The sequence below is a fragment of the Phyllobates terribilis genome, unplaced genomic scaffold, assembly GCF_046119375.1.
Source record: "Phyllobates terribilis strain yellow unplaced genomic scaffold, ASM4611937v1 Scaffold_5__5_contigs__length_657084704, whole genome shotgun sequence".
Classification (NCBI taxonomy): Eukaryota; Metazoa; Chordata; class Amphibia; order Anura; family Dendrobatidae; genus Phyllobates; species Phyllobates terribilis.
This window is the reverse complement of record NW_027362765.1, coordinates 100,601,769-100,625,332: the sequence shown is the minus strand read 5'-3', so window position 1 is coordinate 100,625,332 and position 23,564 is coordinate 100,601,769. Positions and strand designations below refer to the sequence as shown.

At 41.8% G+C, this 23,564-nt stretch overlaps 2 non-coding genes and 1 pseudogene across 2 annotated transcripts; all 3 read left to right on the top strand.

Moving 5' to 3' along the window:
• The first annotated feature begins 9,497 nt into the window (after positions 1–9,497).
• Positions 9,498–9,685, top strand: LOC141150777 (U2 spliceosomal RNA). The gene has a single exon (XR_012246893.1). It is a non-coding gene; the product is annotated as a U2 spliceosomal RNA (small nuclear RNA).
• An 8,399-nt stretch (positions 9,686–18,084) lies between these two features.
• Positions 18,085–18,260, top strand: LOC141150838 (U2 spliceosomal RNA; annotated as a pseudogene).
• Positions 18,261–20,796: 2,536 nt separating this feature from the next.
• LOC141150640 (U2 spliceosomal RNA) lies at positions 20,797–20,994 on the top strand. The gene has a single exon (XR_012246785.1). It is a non-coding gene; the product is annotated as a U2 spliceosomal RNA (small nuclear RNA).
• Positions 20,995–23,564: the final 2,570 nt, after the last annotated feature.

Genomic DNA, 23,564 nt, shown 5'->3' with positions numbered 1-23,564 from the left:
GATGAGCTTCAAGAGGAAGTCACTGGAAATGGTTTTCACTTCATAGGTGTGCCCTGTCAGGTTTAATAAGTGGGATTTCTTGCCTTATAAATGGGGTTGGGACCATCAGTTGTGTTGTGCATAAGTCTGGTTGATACACAGCTGAAAGCCCTACTGAATAGACTGTTAGAATTTGTATTATGGCAAGAAAAAAGCAGATAAGTAAAGAAAAACGAGTGGCCATCATTACTTTAAGAAATGAAGGTCAGTCAGTCCGAAAAATTGGGAAAACTTTGAAAGTGTCCCCAAGTGCAGTTGCAAAAACCATCAAGCGCTACAAAGAAACTGCCTCACATGAGGACAGCCCCAGGAAAGGAAGACCAAGAGTCACCTCTGCTTCTGAGGATAAGTTTATCCGAGTCACCAGCCTCAGAAATTGCAGGTTAACAGCAGCTCAGATTAGAGACCAGGTCAATGCCACACACAGTTCTAGCAGCAGACACATCTCTTCAACAACTGTTAAGAGGAGACTTTGTGCAGCAGGCCTTCATGGTAAAATAGCTGCTAGGAAACCACTGCTAAGGACAGGCAAGAAGCAGAAGAGATTTGTTTGGGCTAAAGAATGCAAGGAATGGACATTAGACCAGTGGAAATCTGTGCTTTGGTCTGATGAGTCCAAATTTGAGATCTTTGGTTCCAACCACCGTGTCTTTGTGCGACGCAGAAAAGGTGAACGGATGGACTCTACATGCCTGGTTCCCACCGTGAAGCATGGAGGAGGAGGTGTGATGGTGTGGGGGTGCTTTGCTGGTGACGCTGTTGGGGATTTATTCAAAATTGAAGGCATACTGAACGAGCATGGCTACCACAGCATCTTGCAGCGGCATGCTATTCCATCCGGTTTGCGTTTAGTTGGATCATCATTTATTTTTCAACAGGACAATGACCCCAAACACACCTTCAGGCTGTGTAAGGGCTGTTTGACCAAGAAGGAGAGTGATGGGGTGCTATGCCAGATGACCTGGCCTCCACAGTCACCAGACCTGAACCCAATCGAGATGGTTTGGGGTGAGCTGGACCGCAGAGTGAAGGCAAAAGGGCCAACAAGTGCTAAGCATCTCTGGGAACTCCTTCAAGATTGTTGGAAGACCATTTCCGGTGACTACCTCTTGAAGCTCATCAAGAGAATGCCAAGAGTGTGCAAAGCAGTCATCAAAGCAAAAGGTGGCTACTTTGAAGAACCTAGAATATAAGACATATTTTCAGTTGTTTCACACTTTTTTTGTTAAGTATATAATTCCACATGTGTTAATTTATAGTTTCGATGCCTTCAGTGTAAATGTACAATTTTCATAGTCAAGAAAATACAGAAAAATCTATCAATAAAAAGGTGTGTCCAAACTTTTGGTCTGTACTGTACAATAAAGAGTTTTAGAAAGGGGAAGGTGCCAGGACCTGATGGGATTCCAGAGGAATTTTATGTAACTTTTTATAATACATTGAGAAATTATTTATTGCAGCTTTTTTCTGAGGTTTTTATGTCCTAAGTTTTACCTGGGTCTTGGAGGAAAGGAGAGGTCTCCCTAATTCATAAGAAGGGAGACAAAAAGGACCTTAGAAATTGGAGGCCCATTACTTTAAAATCATGACTAAGATAAGTGCTAATTAGTGATGAGCGAGTGTATTTGTTACTATTCGCACGAACAGTACGGTATTCAGGTTACTCGCTATTCTGCCAGTATTTGTGTACTCGCCTCGCTATATTCGGATGTCCCGCCCTGCAGTTTTGGCGCCTTCTTTGTAGCCACTAAACATGCTGGGCATCTTAACCAATCACAGTAATGCCGCAGACATCTTGGTTGTGGCATTACTGTGATTGGCTGGCCGCCCAGCGTCATAGGGTCTATTTAATCCCAGCTGCCGCCATTTTGTGCACATGGCATCTGCAGCCTTCGTTCTATAAGAATAGGGAGAGATCACTGAGTTGCTAGGGAGAGTGTTTAAGCCTCTTGATAAAACAAAAGCCCTTGTAAGGGCTACCTGCAGTGTATACTAGTTCTGTGCTTAAAGGAGCCGCAGACTCACAACAAAGTCAGAGTACAGGGGATAGCTTGTGTATTAGGTAGGGAGAGGATAAAGTATTCTTCCTGTGTCCATCTTAAAACAGCTCTTGTCAGAGCAAAGCAATATGTTTCCTGCACACACAGAATTAACATTTCCTACTGCCTGCTACAAAGCACGCACCAGCCCATTTTAACCACTATTTTGGGGTGTCAGCCTGCCTTGTGTCTGTATTAGTCCTCTTAAAAAATCTTTGATTGCCCTGCACAAAGCAGTAGACCAAACATTTCCTACTGCCTGCTACAAACAAGCACCAGGCCATTTTAACCACTATTTTGGGGTGTCAGCCTGCCTTCTGTCTATATTAGTCTACATAATAAATCTTTGATTGCCCTGCGCAAAGCAGTAGTCCAAACATTTCCTACTGCCTGCTATAAAGCACGCACCAGCCCATTTTAACCACTATTTTGGGGTGTCAGCCTGCCTTCTGTCCGTATTAGTCCATTTAAAAAACCTTTGATAGCCCTGCACAAAGCAGTAGTCCAAACATTTCCTGCTGCCTGCTACAAAGCACGCACCAGCCTATTTTAACCACTATTTTGGCAGCTAGCTTGGCTTGTGTCATCAACATCTGAAAATCTGTCAACAAACTCAAAATGTCAAAAAAGCCTGTTGTTAGGGGACGTGGACGTGGTGGTGTCCGTGGTGTGCAAGAAGGCACTCAGTCTGTGTCAGGTCAGAAGAAGCTTGATGCATCCACTATGTTCCTGGAAAAAATTCCCGGTCTGGAACGTAAAAGTGTGTGGAAGCCAGAAGATCAAGAGCAGATTCTGTCTTGGATAGCAGACAAAGCCTCTACGCATTTGTCAAGCAGCAACAAATCTTCCACGACCACACAGTCTACTGTGGATGCACAGAAGGCTGGCCCATCCAATCTTGAAGGGGCATTATCATGCATGAAATGATCTTGATGGTCCAGATGGATGGAGTGGAGGATGGCTGGTTGATGGACACCCCATGCAAACACGGCTAGGTGCTAACAAGGAGGAGGTGGAGTAATGTTTTGGGTTGGAATCATGGGGAGAGAGATTGTAGGCCCTTTTAGGATCCCTGAAGGGGTAAAGATGAACTCCATAATGTATGTTGAGTTTCTCAAACAGCACTTCCTTCCATGGTTCAAGAAGAAGAACCGTGCATTAAGCAGCAAGATCATTTTCATGCATGATAATGCCCCGTCTCATGCTGCACATAACACATCGGCATCTCTGGCTGCTATGGGCATAAAAGGGGACAAACTTATGGTGTGGCCCCCATGCTCCCCTGACCTCAACCCCATTGAGAACCTCTGGAGCATCATCAAAAGGAGTGTCTATGATGGCGGGAGGCAGTTCACATCTAAGCAACAGCTCTGGGAGGGTATTCTGTCCTCATGCAAAACAATTGAAGCAGAAACCATCCAAAACCTGACAAATTCAATGGACGAGAGAGATCAGAAGCTCCTTTCGAACAAGCCGTCCTATGTGCAAATGTAACATCACCTAGAATAAAGTTTTGAGTTGAAAACTGTTTGATTTCAGTCTGTAATAACCTGCTAATGCTTATAATTTCAAAAATGACATTTTTTTTGTTCTTTATTAAAATGAAAAGGTTGAAAACTCTGCTGTGCATAATAATTTGGAACATGCATTTTGAGTGCAGTTTGAGTTTATTTTTTTTTAAAATATACTGTTATAGGCAGTTTGTACAAAAACCTTTCAATTGTACTCTAATAGTTATTTGACTGGAAAATTACAATGACTGCAATTCATATAGGTAATTTGGGAAAATCTGAGAAAATATTATTTGCATAATAATTTGGAACACAGTGTAGTGTTCCCAGCCGCCACTATTTTGCCCATTGTGCCGTCCCTGTATTACACAAGCACGTAATCTGTGTAATCTGAACCGTGCTCTCACCAACGCCGTAACAGGGAAGGTCCACCAAACAACAGACACCTGGACAAGTTGTTGTGGACAGGGATGATACATTTCTTCATATTTCACTTCCTCTCTCCCCTCCTCCTGCTCCTCATCCTCTGCTGAATTACCCTCCCCATCACTGCCAAGCTGGGACCTGTGCAGCAGCGCATTGGCAAAGCGGCAACACGCTCTGCTGAAGCTGATCTGTTTAGGTCAGAAAGCACACACTGCAGCAAAGCTGTGGCAAGCTTAAAAACAACAGACCGATCAGTGGCTCTCCCCGTGGCACCTCCAACCCAGTCTGGTCATCTGCGATAATGGGCGTAACCTGGTGGCGGCTTTAAAGGTCGGAAAGCTGCTACACGTGCCATGAATGGCTCACATGCTGAACCTAGTTGTTCAGAAATTTCTGAAAACTTACCGTGACTTGCCATACCTACTTGAGAAGTTGCGTCGTAATAGCGCCCATTTCCACCATTCCTATACCGCTTTTGCAGCTCTTATAGCACTGCAAAAGCGCTTGAATTTGCCAAGTCACTGACTCATTTGTGACCTGCCCAAGTGGTGGAACTCCACCTATCATATGTTGGCGAGGATTAGTGAACAGCAGAGGGCAGTAGCTGAATACCAGCTTTAGCATGCCTGTCAGACTGAAAGTCAGCCACCACACATAACTGTCGGGTGGGTGTGGATCGCTGACATTTTTGAGGTTCTTGAGAACTTTGAGTACTGCACCAACCTCGTGAGCGGTGATCAGGCTATTATCAGAGTAACCATCCCTCTGCTGTATCTCTTGAAGCAATCACTGCAGAATCTCAAAGAGGAAGCTTTGAGTGCCCAGCATGTTGGTATGGAGCCAGATTTCCCAATGGGTGATACTACCCAGCCTAGCCAATATTCTCAGGCAACATTGGGTGATGGTGAGGATGATGAGGAGGGAGAAGACTTGTTTTTCTGTGCTACCGAGGGGACTCGTAATGCTACAGAGGGGACACCCAACATGTCTTCCCAGCCTGGATAGCCTGGATGGCCTGGAGAGAAGGAGGTGAAGGAGAAGGAGGCCAGTCAGCATGAGGAGAGGATATGTAATGTTTCTACTGTTGGGGACACAGAACATTTGCCTTTTTGCAGCTTGGCCCACATGGCACAGTTCAGTGTAAGCGTCTGTGGCAAGACCTTCGCGTGATACACATTTTATCCAACAACCTATACTGGTAGGCCACCTTTCTCGATCCACGGTACAAGGAGAAATTTAATTATCTCCTTTTGGAGTCATCAAAGAGTTTTACAATGGAATCGTTCAAGAGGACTGTGGTAGATCAGTTGATGAAAACATCACCCTTGGACAATGCTGGTGGCAGAGGTATCGGCTCTTTTCAACACCAAGGGATAATGGGGAGCGACACGAACACCAGCTCCAACAGACTGGGGGGGAAAATGTGCACAAATTGGGCAATTTTCAATAAACCAGCACAACAGCAAGTGCTATCTGTGCCTGTAACAATGCCAAGGAGGGATAAGTTGCAGAACATGGTCAAGGGGTGCTTAAGTGACCATACGTGCATCCTTTCTGATGCTTCAGTTCCCTTTAATTATTTTGTGTCTAAGCTGAACACGTGTTTTCAGATCCACTGGGGCAATCATCACTGATAAGCGCACACGCCTCTCCACGGAAAATGCAGACAGACTTACTCTAACTAAATTCAACAAGGACTGGATATCTCCACAGTTTGTAATCCCTACAGATGACACCAAGCCAACCTAAATTCACCAAAAATGCAGATTCATGCTACAGGTGTTAACATCACCCCCTCCCATAAAAAAAGTTTCCTTCCTTCGTCAACCATGACTCAGCCCAGAGGGCTAATTTTTAGAAGCCCTATGCACATTGTGCAGTGGACAAACCAGGACAGTATTCCTACTCCAGCCTAACTACTATTTGTGATTGGAGGCCCTTGTGATGATGGCTTCCTGCTTCAACCATGACTCAGCCCAGAGGGCTAATTTTTAGAAACCCTATGCACATTGTGCAGTGGACAAACCAGTCCAGGACAGTATTTCTACTCCAGCCTAACTACTATTTGTGATTGGAGGCCCTTGTGATGATGGCTTCCTGCTTCAACCATAACTCAGCCCAGAGGGCTAATTTTTAGAAACCTTATGCAGATTGTGCAGTGGACAAACCAGGACAGTATTCCTACTCCAGCCTAACTACTATTTGTGATTGGAGGCCCTTCCTGCTTCAACCATGACTCAGCCCAGAGGGCTGATTTTTAGAAACCCTATGCACACTGTGCAGTGGACAAATCTGAAATGTACAGTGGTCCTACCAAACTAATATTTGTCATTGGAGACCCTTGTTACGGGTTGTACCACAATGTGACTGAGATAGTGTAAATTTCTATTGAATATGTATCCCCTAACTGTTGATGACTGACTGATGGCCCTCTGAAAACTTTAATTGAGGGCCACAATTACTACAGTACTCTATCGTACATAATGTTTGACAAGGGAGGCCCTTGTCATGGAATCTCCCTGCACCTATGACACAGCCCCAGGAGTAATTTTTGGAAATACGATGCTGCACATTCTGCACTGGACCAAGTAGTACAGTATCAATAAGTCTTCTCTTCTTATGTAATTGGTGGAATATGTACAATCAAAATCTCTGAGCCATTTGGAGAAGCTTTTCCAACCCATCCTGGAGGGGGGCACCATATATCCTTTGTCCTTTGACTTGCACAAGTGATATACTTGATATTGCATTTTTTGGCCTGTTAAATGCAATTTAGGCTAGGCTTGGTAGTTGTTATTGTGTGTCTGTAAAAGTGGCGTAACACTGCGACAAACTTATTCCCAGAAACCATATGCGAGTCAGAAATGCATGCAGGCCCATTCTCCAGGCTCTTCCCATTCTGTTTCATCACTTTCCCATCCATTTCAGGCTTTTCCGCAGGCCCACAGACCCCTTTGTAGGGTCCAGCAGAAAATTACTCGCATTTCCCATTGACTTACATTGTACTCGCTATTCGGAACGAATACGCAATTAATACAAAGTACTCGTTACGAGTATAGCGATTAAGAATATTACGGTACTCGCTCATCACTAGTGCTAATAGATTAAAAGGTGTGGTAAGTCAGATTGTACATAGGAATCAAGTATGTGGGATTCCTGGCCGAAGTAGCTGGGATAATTTGAATCTGGTTAGAGACGTGATTAATTATACAAAAGAAAGGAAACTTAAATTAGCAATCCTTACAGTTGATTTTGAGAAAACTTTTGACAGAATTTCACATACATTTCTTTTTAAGGTTCTCAAGAAGATGGGTCTACCTGAAGAGTTTTTATTGTCCTTACAGGCGTTTTATCTTCATTGCACTAGTAGAGTTTTAATTAATGGGTTTAAAACAAAAGAAATATCTTTGAATTCTGGGGTTAAACAAGGATGTCATCTTTCCCCAATGTTATTTGTATGTGCTTTGGAGCCATTACATTGTGCAATTCGGAAAAATAAGCAGGTAAGGGGAGTTGCATTGCCAGGTGGAGGAGGAATATATTCTAAAGTTATAAGCTATATGGATGATATTGCAATATTTTGTACGGATGCACTTTCACTTAGGCGGGTTTTAAGGGAGATATGTTATTTTTGTGAAGCTTCGGGTTTTAAAGTAAATTGTAATAAATGTAATATTTTAAAAGTGGGGGAGTTTGATTTGGAGGATACAGCAATACCTGTAGTGGAAATGATCGATATTTTAGGAATAAGATTTAATTTTAAGAATGACGGATTAAATAGTTGGGATATTGTAGCTCAGAAAATGAATCAAAAATTGTGTATGTGGAGATTAAGAAAACTTACAATGGAAGGTAAGGTTTTAATAATTAAAATGGTAATTTTGCCAATGCTGCTATATTTGAGTTAAGTTTTTCCCCCAAAAGAGAGAATGTTGATTAAAATTAATAAGGCCTGTTTTACTTTTGGTCTTCTAAAATGGAAAAATTAAGGAGAGAAAAAGTATGCAAGAGTAAAGAAGTAGGTGGTGAAGATTTTCCTAATTTTAAGAGATTTTTATGTGTTAAATTTTTTTGCTTTTGTTTACATGCAGCTTTTAAAGAGCATGATTGGTCTTAAATTATCCGTTTTAATTTAGGGTTTCTTTTTCGGAAGTATGGATGATTTAAGATATCCTTGCAGCATCCTTATAATTTTAATTTTCCAAAAAATTATGTTATCTTAGAGAAAAGCATTGTTAATTTTGGGTTAGATAAGTTTTCATTGTTAGTTTTAAGGGATAGTAGAGCTTTATTGTGTCAATTTAAAATGGAAGAAAGTATATGTGATATACAGGGATACAGTGATAATAAATGTAAACAAATCTGGCAAATGATAAATTGTCCTTTTCTTTTTAATAAGCAGAAGGATTTTGCTTGGAATTGTGTACATGATTGCCTACCGTGCCGATCTTTTCAACATCACAGAGGCTTGGTTCGATCTGCAAAATGCCCTAGAGGAACCTGCCAAGATGATGAATCTGTTAGACACTTATTACGGACCTATAAACCTATAACCATGACACTTAATAAAGTGAAATCAGTCCCAAACGCAATAGAATACCAAAAAGGCATTCCCTGTTATGTGTATCTTGACTAAAAATTATAAATCATCATAGCATATCATTAGAAGCAGACAGGAAATAAAAAAAAACGGGGGAACGGTTTTATGAAACAATAATAAATTTTATTCAATATTATATAAATATACAGAACAGAAAGAGATCATATAAAATGGGGTGAGAAATGCTGCAACAACACTATGGAAAAGATTGTGGAGGATCCACCATAGTGAAGGAAAGGGGGAGACACAGGGTCCCAGGCAGATTAACAATTAATAAGATATCCTGATAGTTGTGCTGGACCTTAGAGTGCACTAATAAGCGTATTACTAGCCTGAGATATAACAATTAGATACATATCACAAATTCATCGTGAATAAAGTAGGTGCCGGCTAGTCCTATCTCTGTGTCCTGGTCCTAATCCAAGACTTAGACCCGCAATGAGATATTGTAATTACCTTGTGACATATTGTCAGATGAAGCAAGGTGCACTTGGGACCTGTCCTTTTTCAAAAGAAATTTGGAGGAAGATGTTTCCCCTTATACGCCAGATATCAAATATAACGGACTTGAATTATGAGGTGATTTTGTTTGGTCTATTGGAAGGTTCCAGTTTGGGTGGGAAAATGATGGCATGGAAAATTATTAATTCTGTTAAATTGGCTATTTGGAAAGCGAGGAACATCTTGTTTAAAGATGAAGTTTTGTCTGTAAATGATGTTTTAGTTGATATTGAATGATATGTATTTATATGTTCTTGTGGATAGGCAAAGAAATGTTGAGTTATTGAGCAAATGGTGTTTACATTTATGGCAATCTGTGAAAATGTAAATTGATGTTTGTCATGTTTGTTTTGTTGGTTTATATGAATAAATAAATGGTACCTGGGGTTTCCAGGAATGAAAAGCAAAAAAAAAAATCTGTTCTTATCAGTTTAATATCTGATACGTCCCCTATCTGGGGACCATATATTAAATGGATTTTTAGAACAGGGAGATGGAAAAAGAGCTTGCTCTGTCCACTCCACGCATTGATCTGGTATTGCAGTATTTCCAGGACCGGTGCACCCCTTCCTAATGCAGTTTCCAAAATCAGAAAGAATTGAATTTAATGCATCTTGTTTATTTTGCATGCTTGTCATTTTTTGGGGGTAATTTTTTGGCTTTGCTCTTTTTTCCCCTCATTTGCTTTTTCATGTTAAAAGTTGCAGAAGCCAGATGACAAACTCGTTTCGGTTGAACTTGTGCAACTCTGTTACATTTACTATATGTGCATTGCTTTTACCAATGTAATGTATTGTATTGTATTGTATTGTATTGCAATGCAATGTAATGTAATGCTATCTATCTATCTCTTATTTCCTTCCTTTTGGACAAGCAGTCAGATCAGACAAGGATTTTGGTGTTTTTTCCTACCTACAGGTGGTGTGATAAGTTGCAACAATATATTTGTCCTTTGGTATATTGTTGTACACACACCATATAGTTAGCAAATGCCCTTGTTATCAACTGCAGCTGTTATAATTCACCTGGCCCAACAGGTAGGTGTTGCTGATTACCATGCTCTTAAAATTCGTTTTTTGGCTTGCTACAATTTATTTTCTGAGATGTTGTCTCCCTCTGGTGGAGCATTGACTTGTTTAATTTTCTGTCTGTGGATTATAAAAATTATCCAAAAAAGTTTGGTCTGTGGCGTTCTTTTAAAGTGCTGCCTATGGCGGTCTGTGTGAGCTTCCTATTGGTGTTCAGCCAGCCAGGTGTCCTGCCACAGTAGATGGAGTGTGGCAATGGAACACTGCACATGTCACAATAGGCTCTGACCCTTATCTGATTGTGTACAGCAGCCATGTTCTGTTTGCTGAACAACCAGCAGCAGGTAAGTAATCAGCAACACTAGTGCTAAAGAGAGACAGCTGCTCATTTTTTTCATTAATTGGTTCACCGCCCTCCCTCCCCCTGGTGTTGAGGTGCGTGGGAACAGCAGGGAGTGAGGGTGGTGTGCAGGAGTTATGCAGATCTAAAACGCGTGGATTGCAGCAGCAGCAATCTGAAAAGTGGAGGCATGTAAGGGATCTACAGGTTGACAACATGTTTTCTTAACGGGAGTCCTGGTGCCCATCTCCACAAATGGAGTTGTCAGGATGCGAGGGTGCCACACTAGGCCGAAACCAATTCGAGTTATCGATTCTCGACCTTTTGGCTAAGATCAAGTGCAGTATGCCTGGTCTGGTCATTTAAAAGCTAGTACAGGTATGCTGTACTGAAAGTGGTGGAGAGAGAAGGCGAACCAGGAAAGGATGGGAGTAGTAGTCCACTTCGCAGGGACCGGGGATGCCCGGGTCCGTAATGGTTTCAGGATCGAGGTCGCGCAGGAGAAGAGGATGCATTTTTTGCTGGGATACCTGGTTAATATGGTGCTTTATGACATATTGAAGGTGAAGAAGGAGGAGACCGTATGCCTGCAGGAATTCAGGAGAGACGGACGGTATGTGCTTATTTTTTCTACTGTTGGAGCATGTCAGAACCTGTACAGAGCCCTCAGGGATAATGCCGAGAATGACTTGCTTTCAGGACTTACTTTCACAGTCCTTTATTCCAGAGGGGACATACCCTTAGTGGTTTTCCTTCACAATCCCTTTGTCCCCCTGGGGGAAATAGTGGACTTCCTTAAAAGACATTGTGCCTATGTACAGTATGCCCACAGGGCAATTAGCATGGAGTCTGGACTCTGGAATGGGAAGCACAAATTCTTTGTCCATTTTGGGATAGACCCTCAGGGCCCTGGGGGTATCCACAATCCCCCTTTAAACTTCAGCATTGGCAGAAATAATGGATACTTATTTTTCCCTGAAGCCCCCTTTTACTGCCGCAAATGTAACTCCTATGGCCACATGCAGGAGAACTGCCCCGAAGCAATGCTCTGCAGAAGGTGTAATCTACCTGGGCACTGTGCAAAGGACTGCCCCAACCCTGTTGTATGTAATGGCTGTGGGGAGTTTGGACATATGTACAGGGATTGCAGGGCACGCACTGGTGGAGCCAGTCTGTATGCCCAGGTTGCCTCTGCCAGCCCTGTAATCCCTGGTAGCAATGAACTGCAGCAGAGCCGACCTCATGGAGCTGACTCCATTGTCAGCGAAGAGTTACTTGCCTCCTCAGCTGCAGGTAATCAGCTGCCCTCAGGCAATCAGCTGCTGGATCTCACACCTGTGAGTGCTGCCGTCCCTGTGACTCAGAGCGCTCCAGCAGCAGCCTCTGTATCTGCAGTGAGAGTGGGAGGCGGAGCTATGGAGCCAGTGACGTCGGAGGGGGCGGAGCTAGACATGGAGCTCAGCGAGCAGCTCCCAGTACTTGTGTCTGCCTGTGGTGAAGGAGATGTGGAGGAGGCACTGAGCAGAACGCCCCATGTCTCCTGGGACAAGCTGCAGGCAGATGAAGAGGATGAGCAGAGTGTCAGTGCCAGTGGCACTAAGTGCAAAATAACGGAGCAGGAGGATTTCACAATAGCAGCAAGGTCCTCTGAAGAGACCAGGGGGAATGCTGTGAAGAAACCCCGCCTTGCTTATCATTATGCAGATGAGGGCAGTGAAAGTTCCATGAGTGAGCGGACTTATCCAGACTTGATTTTCTCCCGATTGTAATTTTTTAGAGGGGGTTCCTGCCCTCACCTGTTACCAGTCCGGCTGCCAGCCCCCAGAAGGACAAGACTGACACAGAAATGGGGAACATGTATAAATCTCCATAAAAAAATTCTTATATGGCTTCCAAAGCTACAGTTAATGTCTTAGGCTGCGTGCCCACTATGCGTTTTTCAAGCGTTTTTGCCGCGGAATTTCCGCAGCGAAAACGTTCACTTAAAAAACGCTTGGCAATACGTGCCCCATGGTCCCCAATGATGATCCGCATGTGCTATGCACATGCTGCGTAAATTTCAGCTGCAGATTATCATTGCTGAAAAATATGCAGCATGTCCATTAATTTTGTGGACAACCAGTGTAATTGCCACCATTGACTTGCATTGAATCGCTTAATATCCGCATGACTACATGTGCACATGAGGATATTAAGCGATTCAATGTGTGGATGGTAACCGAGTCTCGAGAAGAGGAGACCCTCCTCCAGACCCGGGTACCATAGTACCTGTAAAAAAAAAAGAATTTAAAATAAAAAAGAAAACATTATACTCACCTTCTGATGGCCCCCAGTCTCCATAGCGATGCATACTTGCTCCCCGGCAGCTCGTGATGGTCTAATAGCACCTGCCATGACGTCATTTAGTCATGTGATGGGTCACGCGACCGCTGACGTCGGCGGTCGCGTGACCTGTCACATGACTAAATGACGTCATGGAAGGTCCTTTTAGACCACCTCAAGCCGCCGGGGAGACCGGAGAAGGAGACCAGGGGCCATCATAAAGTAAATATAATCTTTTTTTTTTTAGTTTTTACCATTTTTATTCTTTTTTTTAACTAACTTGGTCACACTATATAAAATCCATGCCGGTTGCATGGATTTATATAGAGTGACCAACTTGTCAAGCACTTTTCCAATTGATGCTAAAATCGCTTGGAAAAGCGCTTGATAACCCGCATGCAGAAATGCATGTGAAGAACGCTTTACTTACGCTTCTACCTGGCAGGAAAAATGCATGTAAAATCCGCATGCGTTTTATCTGCCAGGGAGATGTAGACACGCTCAGGAGAAACCCAGAGCATTTCTGCATCGTGGGCAATTTGCCTTATCCTTAAACGTAAGGCAAATTAAATCTCAAGGACGCAGGTGTACTGTGCTCAGGCATATAAGATCATTGGGAGCAGACATTTACTGCTTGCAAGAGTGCGGACTATCGGAAGTTCCGAACGATCAGGACTGGCCTCATGGACAGCACATATGGTCTGGTTCTAATGTAAATAAAAACGATGGTGTGGGGATCCTGCTGGGAAACGCAGAGTGCTACATGTGGGGAGGGGCATTATTGCCATAGTAAAATATAGGGGGTGGCGGGTAAGAGTGGTTAACATCTATAGTCCTACCGGAAAAGAGGAGCGTCATGCTCTCTTGGAAAAGGTTCAGTTATTTTAGCCAGGAAAGATTCCTACCATTTTTGTTGGAGATTTTAATTGTGTTACAGATGAGAACGGTGATGTAACCGGAAAAAAATTATCCCATTTAATTTCGGATTTTTCTTTTTCAGATGCCGCTACTTTAAGGTCGGACAATCCACCACCTACATATAGGGCGGACAGAGGGGGGATCGAATCACGTATTGACAGGATGCTTTTCTCCAAAAATCTGGAGTGCATTAGTTTTAAGCAGTGTGCGGTCCCCTTCTCGGACCACGAGTGTTTGAGGGGTATGTTCAGACAGAAAGGGAGCTTTGTGCATCGGAAGGGTGTATGGAAGCTGAATGTGAGGTTGCTAGAGGATGAAAGAGTGATGAGTGAGTTTAAAAAGAAGTATGAAAGGTGGGGATACTATAAAAACAGGTTTGCATGTGTGTTAGAATGGTGGGATTGGGTGAAACAAGAAATCCAAAAATTTTCAGAAAATGGGACTACAAGAAAGCCGCCATATATAGAAATAAATTCAAAGAATTAAATATGAGGATTGAATGGTTGAAAAAATGCAGTATGTCTGGGATTGATGTGAGTGATTTGTTAGTGGAAGTGAAGAATGAGTTAAAACGTGTGATTGAGAAAAAGGGGAAAGAAATAATGTACAGAACCAAAATAGAACACCTGGAAAAAAATGATAAATGTACCAGATACTTTTTAAAAAAAATGAAAGGGAAAAAAACGGATATGGATGAATTGTTGGATGAGAGTGACGCGAGTATAACTGGAGAGGGTGTGATTGAGGAGGTGAATGGTTTCTATAGTAGACTGTATGGGGATAAATGGATTGATTCTGGTTTGATGGGTGAAGTGTTAGGTAGCTTGGAAGATAAATTGGATAATGATGAATGTGAGAACCTGTGTGAGGATTCTGGAAGAAGTGAGAAAGGTGGTGTTTAGTGCTCAGAAAAACAAAACACCGGGAAAAGATGGTATACCTGTAGAGTTGTATGTGGAAGCGTCGGAGTGCATGGGTGCGGATCTGACGGAAGTATGTAAGTATATGTGGGAGAATGGAGAACTGTGTGAATCTATGAAAGAAGGTGTGGTTGTGTTAATCTATTAAAAAGGTGAAAAGAAAAAACTGGGGAATTGGAGGCCAATAACGCTTCTAAATTCCGACTACAAGGTGCATAGCAAGATTTTAGCAAACCGTATGCGTGAAGTGATTGGGAAGGTTGTGAAAGATGATCAAGTGTGTGCTGTGCCTGGGAGATGTATAAGTGATAATCTGTTATTGTTGAGAGATGTGCTGGGAGACTGTAGAGATAGAAAGCAGAAGTGTATGTTGTTGGCTTTAGATTTTGAGAAGGCGTTTGATAGAGTGTCGCATGTGTTTATGTTTGAAATGCTAGAAAAAATGGGTTTCCCCAAGAAGTTCCTGGATGGTGTGAGATGTTTGTATGATGACGGGACGAGTGAAGTTTTAGTGAATGGATGGTTGTGTGATAAATTCCTGATTAAATCAGGTGTCAGACAGGGGTGCCCTCTTTCCCCTGTTTTGTTTGTTAGTGTGATTGAACCTTTGTTATGTATGATTAGGAGAGAGAAAGCGATAAGAGGAATGCTAATACCTGGGAGTAAAGGAATGAATGTCAAGGTGCTGGGATATATGGATGATGTGGTGATTGTGAGTGAGAGTATTGCGTCTATGAGTAGAGTGAAGTTATTATTGGATTTTTTTTGTGGTTCGTCTGTTTTTAGGGTAAACTGGGATAAATGTTGTTTTAAATGCTTTGGTGATAGTAAGATTAGGATGGATGGTGTGACATGTATGGAAGGGCCGATTGAAGTATTGGATGTATTGCTGAATGAGTATCTAAAGGGTACTAATGGAAAAAAAGAACAAAGGTGCGTATATGATGCAATATATGGCTGGATGGATGTTGCATGGGTTGTGATGAGTGAAAAGAGATGGAAGTGTGCCAGTGGCTTTTAAATGTCCTGTGTGGTATGAGGTGATTGAGAGGTTTATTAGAAAGAATGATTTGTTGGCTGTGTCTATGTGTAAGTTTAAGAAACCAAAAGCGGTGATGAAAAAAATGAGAGCGAATGAGATTGAATGTAATATTAATGATTTAAGATTTAGTGAAGTAGCGGATGCATGGGAAAAGTTGGGTACATGTGATATGTCGAATAAACAGAAGGATGTGGTATGGATGGCTTTACATGATATAATGCCTGTGAGAGATGTGCAAAAGAGAAGAGATTTGATCAGAACGAATGTACAGGTGCATCTCACTAAATTAGAATATCAACAAAAAGTTTATTTATTTCAGTTCTTCAATACAAAAAGTGAAACTCATATATTCTATAAAGTCCTTACAAACAGAGTGATCTATTTCAAGTGTTTATTTCTGTGAAAACACAAAAGTCATTATCTCAGTAAATTAGAATACTTTACAACACCAGTTTGAAAAATCCAAAATGTTGGCCTACTGAAATGTATGTTCAGTAAATGCACTCAATACTTGGTCGGGGCTCCTTTTACATCAATTACTGCATCAATGCGGCATGGCATGGAGGCGATCAGCCTGTGGCACTGCTGAGGTGTTATGGAAGCCCAGGTTGCTTTGATAGCAGCCTTCAGCTCGTCTGCATTGTTGGGTCTGGTGTCTCTCATCTTCCTCTTGACAATCCCCCATAGATTCTCTGTGCGGTTAAGGTTAGGCGAGTTTGCTGTCCAATCAAGCACAGTGATAAAATTGTTTTTAAACCAGGTATTGGTACTTTTGGCAGTGTGGACAGGTGCCAAGTCCTGCTGGAGAATGAAATTTCCATCTCCAAAAAGCTTTTCAGCAGAGGGAAGCATGAAGAGCTCTAAAATTTCCTGGTGGACGGCTGCGCTGACTTTGATCTTGATAAAACACAGTGGACCTACACCAGCAGATGACATGGCTCCCCAAACCATCACTGATTGTGGAAAGTTCACACTAGACCTCAAGCAGGTTGGATTGTGTGCCTCTCCACTCTTCCTCCAGACTCTGGGACCTTGATTTCCAAATGAAATGCAAAATTTACTTTGAATTTACTTAGTGTGTCAATGACTGGCTTCTGGACATCAGTAAAGTCAGCAGTCTTCCCCATGATTGTGGAGCCTACTGAAACAAACTGTTATGGAGAACCTCTTTGTTATTAAGGAGAACTTTGGAATAGACAGCAAAGGGTCTTCACATTGCCAGTGAGATTCAAATTAAAATACTTCATTGATGAAGGCAGAGAGAGAGAATACATGCGACATAGCCTTGTCAGCAGGTAGAGTCTTCAGGTGTGGCGACAAACACATATATTAGCTAGACAAAAAGCGGAACTACATTTCTTACATACAACTGAACAGTAAACCGAAATAGACAATCAATAATAACACACTTCCCTTGGCCCAACGTAAAACCTTCTTATCAGGGAATTCACAGGAAACCAGTATCTTAGTCAGACATTCCACAATGTAAGTCTTAAGCAGAGACTTCAGACATATCAAAAATATAATTTTTTTCCTAAATTAAATAATGAATCTAGATATAAAAAATTAACCATAACAGAACTAAAGGACCTTTTTAAACACGCAGGAAGCCTTTGCAGGTGTTTTTTGTTAATTATTCTAATTTATTGAGATAATGACTTTTGTGTTTTCATTGGCTGTAAGCCATAATCATTAATAGAAATAAACACTTGAAATAGATAACTCTGTTTGTAATGACTCTATATAATATGAGTTTCACTTTTTGTATTGAAGAACTGAAATAAATTAACTTTTTGATGATATTCTAATTTAGTGAGATGCACCTGTATGTCCAAGAGAAGGGTGTGGTACGAGGGAGACTGTGAGACATGTGATGTGGGATTGTGAGTATGTGTATAGTGTGTGGAAAGGTGTGGGTGGTTTGTGTAAGGAATTAGCAGGTGTGAGTTATATCAACTGGAGAGTGGCTATGTTAGGTATTGGTGCATGTGGTAAGGTGAATTAAAGAATTTTGTGGTTAATAATGGTGTGCGTCATGGAAAGCCTTTGGGATGTGAGAAACCTGTGATTTTTCAAAACTAAAACTTTTCCCGTAAATGACTGTATACGGTTAATTCTATCTAGGTTGTACCTTATATACAAATGGGACAAGAGTAGAGGTGGTGGATTGAATGCTGAAGGCATTTGGAAGGTCCTGAAATGGCACTATCTGGTAAAGTACCAGTAATTTTATGCACCTTCATGAGAGCAATATAGTACAAAATTTACTAATTCTGTTTTTGGAAACATTATAAATTTATAAAAAGACTAAAGATTAACCATGATGATGAGTTATAGTTAAGCAACTAAGTTGAGGGTTTTGGCGGACTTTCATACTGTTGTTTACAAAACAACCTGAATGTTTAAAAAAAAAAAAAAAAAAATCTGTTCATCAGTTTAATATCTGATACGTCCCCTATCTGGGGACCATATATTAAATGGATTTTTAGAACAGGGAGATGGAAAAAGAGCTTGCTCTGTCCACTCCACGCATTGACCTGGTATTGCAGTACCTCCAGGACCGGTGCACCCCTTCCTAATGCAGTTTCTAACATCAGAAAGAATTGAATTCAATGCGTTTTATTTTGCTTGTTTGTCGGTTTTTTTGGGGGATTTTTTGGCTTTGCTTTTTATCCCCTCATTTAAGATTTTTCACATTAAAAGTTGCAGAAGCCAGATGACAAACTCGTTTCGGTTGAACTTGTGCAACTCTGTTACATTGTTACATTTACTATATGTGCATTGCTTTTACCAATGTAATGCTATCTATCTATCTATCTTTCTATCCCTTCTTTGCTTCCTTTTGGAAAAACAGTCAGATCAGACAAGGATTTAGGTGTTTTTTCCTACCTACAGGTGGTGAGATAAGCTGCACAATATAATTGACCTTTCAGTATATTGTTGCACATACATCATCTAGTTAGCTAATGCCGTTGTTATCAAATGCAGCTCTTTTAATTCACCTGACCCAAGAGGTAGGTGTTGCTGATTACCATGCGCTTAAAATTAGTTTTTTGGTTTGCTACAATGTTTTTTCTGAAATGTTGTCTCCCTCTGGTGGAGCATTAACTTCTTTAATTTTCTGTCTGTGGATTATAAAAAATATCAAATAAGTTTGGTCTGTGGCGTTCTTTTAAAGTGCTGCCTATGTCTGTCTCTGTGAGCTTCCTATTGGTGTTCAGTCAGCCAGGTGGTCTGCTTGCAGTAGATGGAATGTGCCAATGAAACACTGCGCGTGTTACTATGGGCCCCTGACTTTTATCTGGCTGTGTAGGAGCAGCTATGTTCAGTCTGATGAACAACCAGCAGCAGGTAAGTAATCAGCAACACTAGTGCTAAGGGGAGATAGCTGCTAGTTTTTTTCGTTAATTGGTTCTCCTCCCTCCACCTGGTGTTGAGAAGCATGGGAACAGCAGGGAGGTGAGGGTGGTGTGTTAGAATAGGTGGAGTTATGCAGATCTAAAACGAGTGGATTGCAGCAGCAACAAGCAGAAAAGTGGAAGCATGTAAGGGATCTAGAGGTTGACAACATGTCTTCTTAATGGGAGTCCTGGTGCCCATCTCCACAAAGGGAGTTTTCAGGATGCGATGATGCCACACTAGGCCGAAACCAATTCGGGTTATCACTTCTCAGCCTTTTGGCTAAGATCAAGTGCAGTGATCTGACAGTTGCTGCCTTGGTTTTGGCTGGAGGTTTCTGGGGTACCCGTCCTGTTGGCCTTGGGGGATTGTCCTGTTTGCGAGGGACTTCACTCCCTTGCTGCTGTGGGCAGGCGAATTAGTCCCCAAACAATGAGAGGCGATCACCTACCTGACACCTCGGTGTTGAAGGGTTCCTTTTTGTTGAAGGAGTGTTTTTTGCTGGAGAGGAGGATGGCTGCTTTATCGCATGATGGAGATATGGATCAAGTTACACAGTTTGCCAAGGTCCAGAATACTATTCGTCTATTGGTACGACAGGACTTTCGTGAGGTTAAGGACTTCCGGTATATGATGCGGGAGATTATCTTGAACCGTTTTGAGGTAAAAAAGGAAGATGTTGTTGCTATCATGGATTACCCCAAGAGGAGTGTCTGACAGTTTTTCAGGATAAAAATCGCTGGTATGCATTTTATAAGAAAATGAGGAATATTAAGTACAAAAGGATAGAGGGGATAAAGGTTATCCCGCACTTCCCTCCAAAGGAAAAATGGGTAGTGGTTAAGATATACTCCCCCTTTGTTGAGGAGGAGGATATTGTGACTTTTTTTGTTGCGTTTTTGTGATTCGGTGATATCGAAAGGGAAAATCCTGAGTGAATTAGGGTTTTGGACTTGTAAGTGGAGATTCTTAGTTCAGCTTAAAGAGGATAGTCATGGTGCCATGACTGCGCCCCCAGCAAGGTTTAAATTGGGGAACGTAAACAGTGATTTTTTTTTTGATGGAATGCCTGTTTTTTGCTGAATTTGTTGGCGATATGGGCACAAGAAGGAGACATGCCCGGGAGATGTTTGTGGTTTCTGCAAGAGTAGGAATCACGCTTCTAAAGACTGTCCCCAGCCTAAAAGGTGCAATTTGTGTGGTGATCCGGCTCATAAATTTAAGAACTGTCCCAAAAGGAAGAAATCTGAGACAGAGAGTGAGAAGAAACCTGACGTGGGTAAAGAGGCCGGGAAGGATGGGAAGGAGACTAAGAGAAAATCGCATGACGTAGTAGAGGTTGTGCAGAAGAAGAGTGGTAAGGTCCCTGAGGTGGAAGAAACAAACAATGCACAGAAAGTGAAAGTGGTTGCGGAAAAGAGTGTGGCGAAGGCAAGTACAACTGATCAGGAAGAGGTAGCATCAAATATAGAAGATATGATTTGTTTTAGTGATTGGGGGGGGTGATTCAGATGGAACTGTGGAGAAAGTGAAAGATGAAGGCAGAGGTGAAGAAATGTAAAAGCTAGGGAGTTGGTGGAGGCCAATTCTCTTTGGACTGCTTATCGGTGATTCGTTTTTGGTGTGGTGTTTTATTGTAATGTGAATTTTTATGTTGTATTTGCTTTTTTACGTTTTTTTGGTTTCGATATTATGATTATCAGCCTTAATAATACGTTTTATGTTATTGAGTGTTTGATATTGTGATGAAACCTGATCTGTTCTTATCAGTTTAATATCTGATACGTCCCCTATCTGGGGACCATATATTAAATGGATTTTTAGAAAAGGGAGATGGAAAAAGAGCTTGCTCTGTCCACTCCACGCATTGACCTGGTATTGCAGTACCTCCAGGACCGGTGCACCCCCTTCCTAATGCAGTTTCCAATATCAGAAAGAATTTAATTCAATGCATCTTGTTTCTTTTGCTTGTTTGTCGGTGTTTTGGGGTGATTTTTTGGCTTTGCTCTTTTTTCCCCTCATTTGCTTTTTCACGTTAAAAGTTCCAGAAGCCAGATGACAAACTCTTTTCGGTTCAACTTGTGCAACTCTGTTACATTTACTATAAGTGCATTGCTTTTACCAATGTAATGTAATACATTGTACTGTAATGTAATGTAATACTATCTATCTATCTATCCCTTTTTTCCTACCTACAGGTGGTGTGATAAGCAGCAACAATATATCTGTCCTTTGGTATATTGTTGCACACACACCATCTAGTTAGCAAATGCCCTTGTTATCAACTGCAGCGGTTTTAATTCACCTGGCCCAACAGGTAGGTGTTGCTGATTACCATGCGCTTAAAATTATTTTTTTGGCCTGCTACAAGTTATTTTCTGAAATGTTGTCTCCCTCTGGTGGAGCATTGACTTCTTTAATTTTATGCCTGAGGATTATAAAAAATATCAAAAAAAGTTTGGTCTGTGGCATTCTTTTAACGTGTTCCCTATGTCTGTCTCTGTGAGCTTCCTATTGTTGTTGAGTCAGCCAGGTGGTCTCCATGCAGTAGATGGAATGTGCCAATGGCACGCTACGCGTGTCACTATGGGCCCCTGACTTTTATCTGGCTGTGTAGGAGCAGCCATGTTCAGTCTGCTGAACAACCAACAGCAGCAGGTAAGTAATCAGCAACACTAGTGCTAAGGGGAGACAGCTGCTCGTTTTTTTCGTTAATTGGTTCTCCTCCCTCCCCCTGGTGTTGATGCCCTTGGGAACAGCAGGGAGGTGAGGGTGGTATGTTCAAATAGGTGGAGTTATGCAGATATAAAACACGTGGATTGCAGCAGCAACAAGCAGAAAAGTGGAGTCATGTAAGGAATCTAGAGGTTGACAACATGTCTTCTTAACGGGAGTCCTGGTGCCATCTCCACAAAGGGAGTTTTCAGGATGCGAGGATGCCACACTAGACCGAAACCAATTCGGGTTATAGCTGATTCTGTTGGTGAACCATGGCTACAAAGGCGGAGTTATGGCCTAAGTTAGAAATTCCGGTATATGCCCAAGTAGAGAGCGCTTTGCGGATTTTATGTTCGAAAGGATTGTCAGAAGACAATGGATTTCTAGTTTGTAATGAAGGAGATCGTTTTTGGCCTTTTTAAGGTAAAAAAGGAAGACATTGTGGCGGTTATGGATTATTCCCAAAAAGGGGTTTATGATGTTTTTTTTGAGACAAGGAGTATTTTGGAAACGTATATGGATTTTTTTCAAAGTGTGAAGGATGATAAGTTTAATTATATTAAGATTCAGCCTCACATATTTCATTGTGAGAAGATGGTGACAGTCAAGATGTCCTCACCGCTTGTTCCAGAGGAGGACAGCCTGATGTTTTTGAGTGGCTTTGCCAAATCTGTGACGTCAAAAGGGAAAATAATGAATGAGTTCGGATTATGGACAGGAAAGTGGGAATTTTTTTTGAGTTTAAGGAGTTGGAGGTTGGGAAGTTCTCCTATCCTCCTGAGAGGTTTAAAATTGGACAAAAAGAATCCATCCCATTGGAAAAGTAAGTGGTAAGCTATTTTTTAAAGTTTGAAATATATGGTCACAAGTGTGAAGAATGTACTGAAGAAAGGTGTAGGAAATGTATTGAAGAAGGTCATATGTCTAGATCATGTCCAGAAGAGAGGATGAAGTGTAATTTGTGTATGGAGATTGGGCACAGATTTAAAGAGTGTCCAAAGAGTAAGTATAATAAGGAAAAAATGGGAAGAACTTAGACGGATGAAGAAGAGAAAACAGTAGATGTTCAGAAGGAACAAAGAAGGGAGAAAGAGAAGGAGAAGGTCAAGAAAGGTGTTTTGGAGATGAAGCAAAGTGGTGTGGAATTTGAGAAGTATTATACAAAAGTGGTGGCTAGTGTGAAGTCAAATAGAGAAAGTGTTTTTGAGACCTATAAAGTTGGAAAAGTGGTGACTAGTGTTGAGCATTCCGATACTGAAATATCGGGTATCGGCCGATATTCGCGGTATCGGAATTCCGATACTTTTGCAATATCGTATACCGGAATCGGAAGTTCCCATAATGCAATGAGCCATTTTCATTTTATTCAGCCAATGAGGATCCTAGGAAGTGTGGGCACATCCTGTTAGGCATGTAGGCATCTTAACTAATGGCATGGCTGTGATTGGCTGCTGAAATGATGTCATGATGCACTATAAAAGCCGTCGCCGCCATTTTGAGCTCACTCTGCTGTGAATTCAGTTAGGGATAGGATGCTGTTGTTCTGAGGGACAGTTTTAGCTACCTATTTGGTCTATTCTGCTTTACCCAAGCTACTTTATAAATCACTGTGCCTTGCAGTGCTAGTGCACAGTTCTCTGTGCTGTTCACCGCTTTCTGCAAGGTCTCTGTGTGTGAGTGCAGCTCACCCTGTAGTGTGTGCTTCAGCCACGTCTGGTTATAGTGCACTCAGTTTGTGTCACTGCCTCATACATTGTCCTT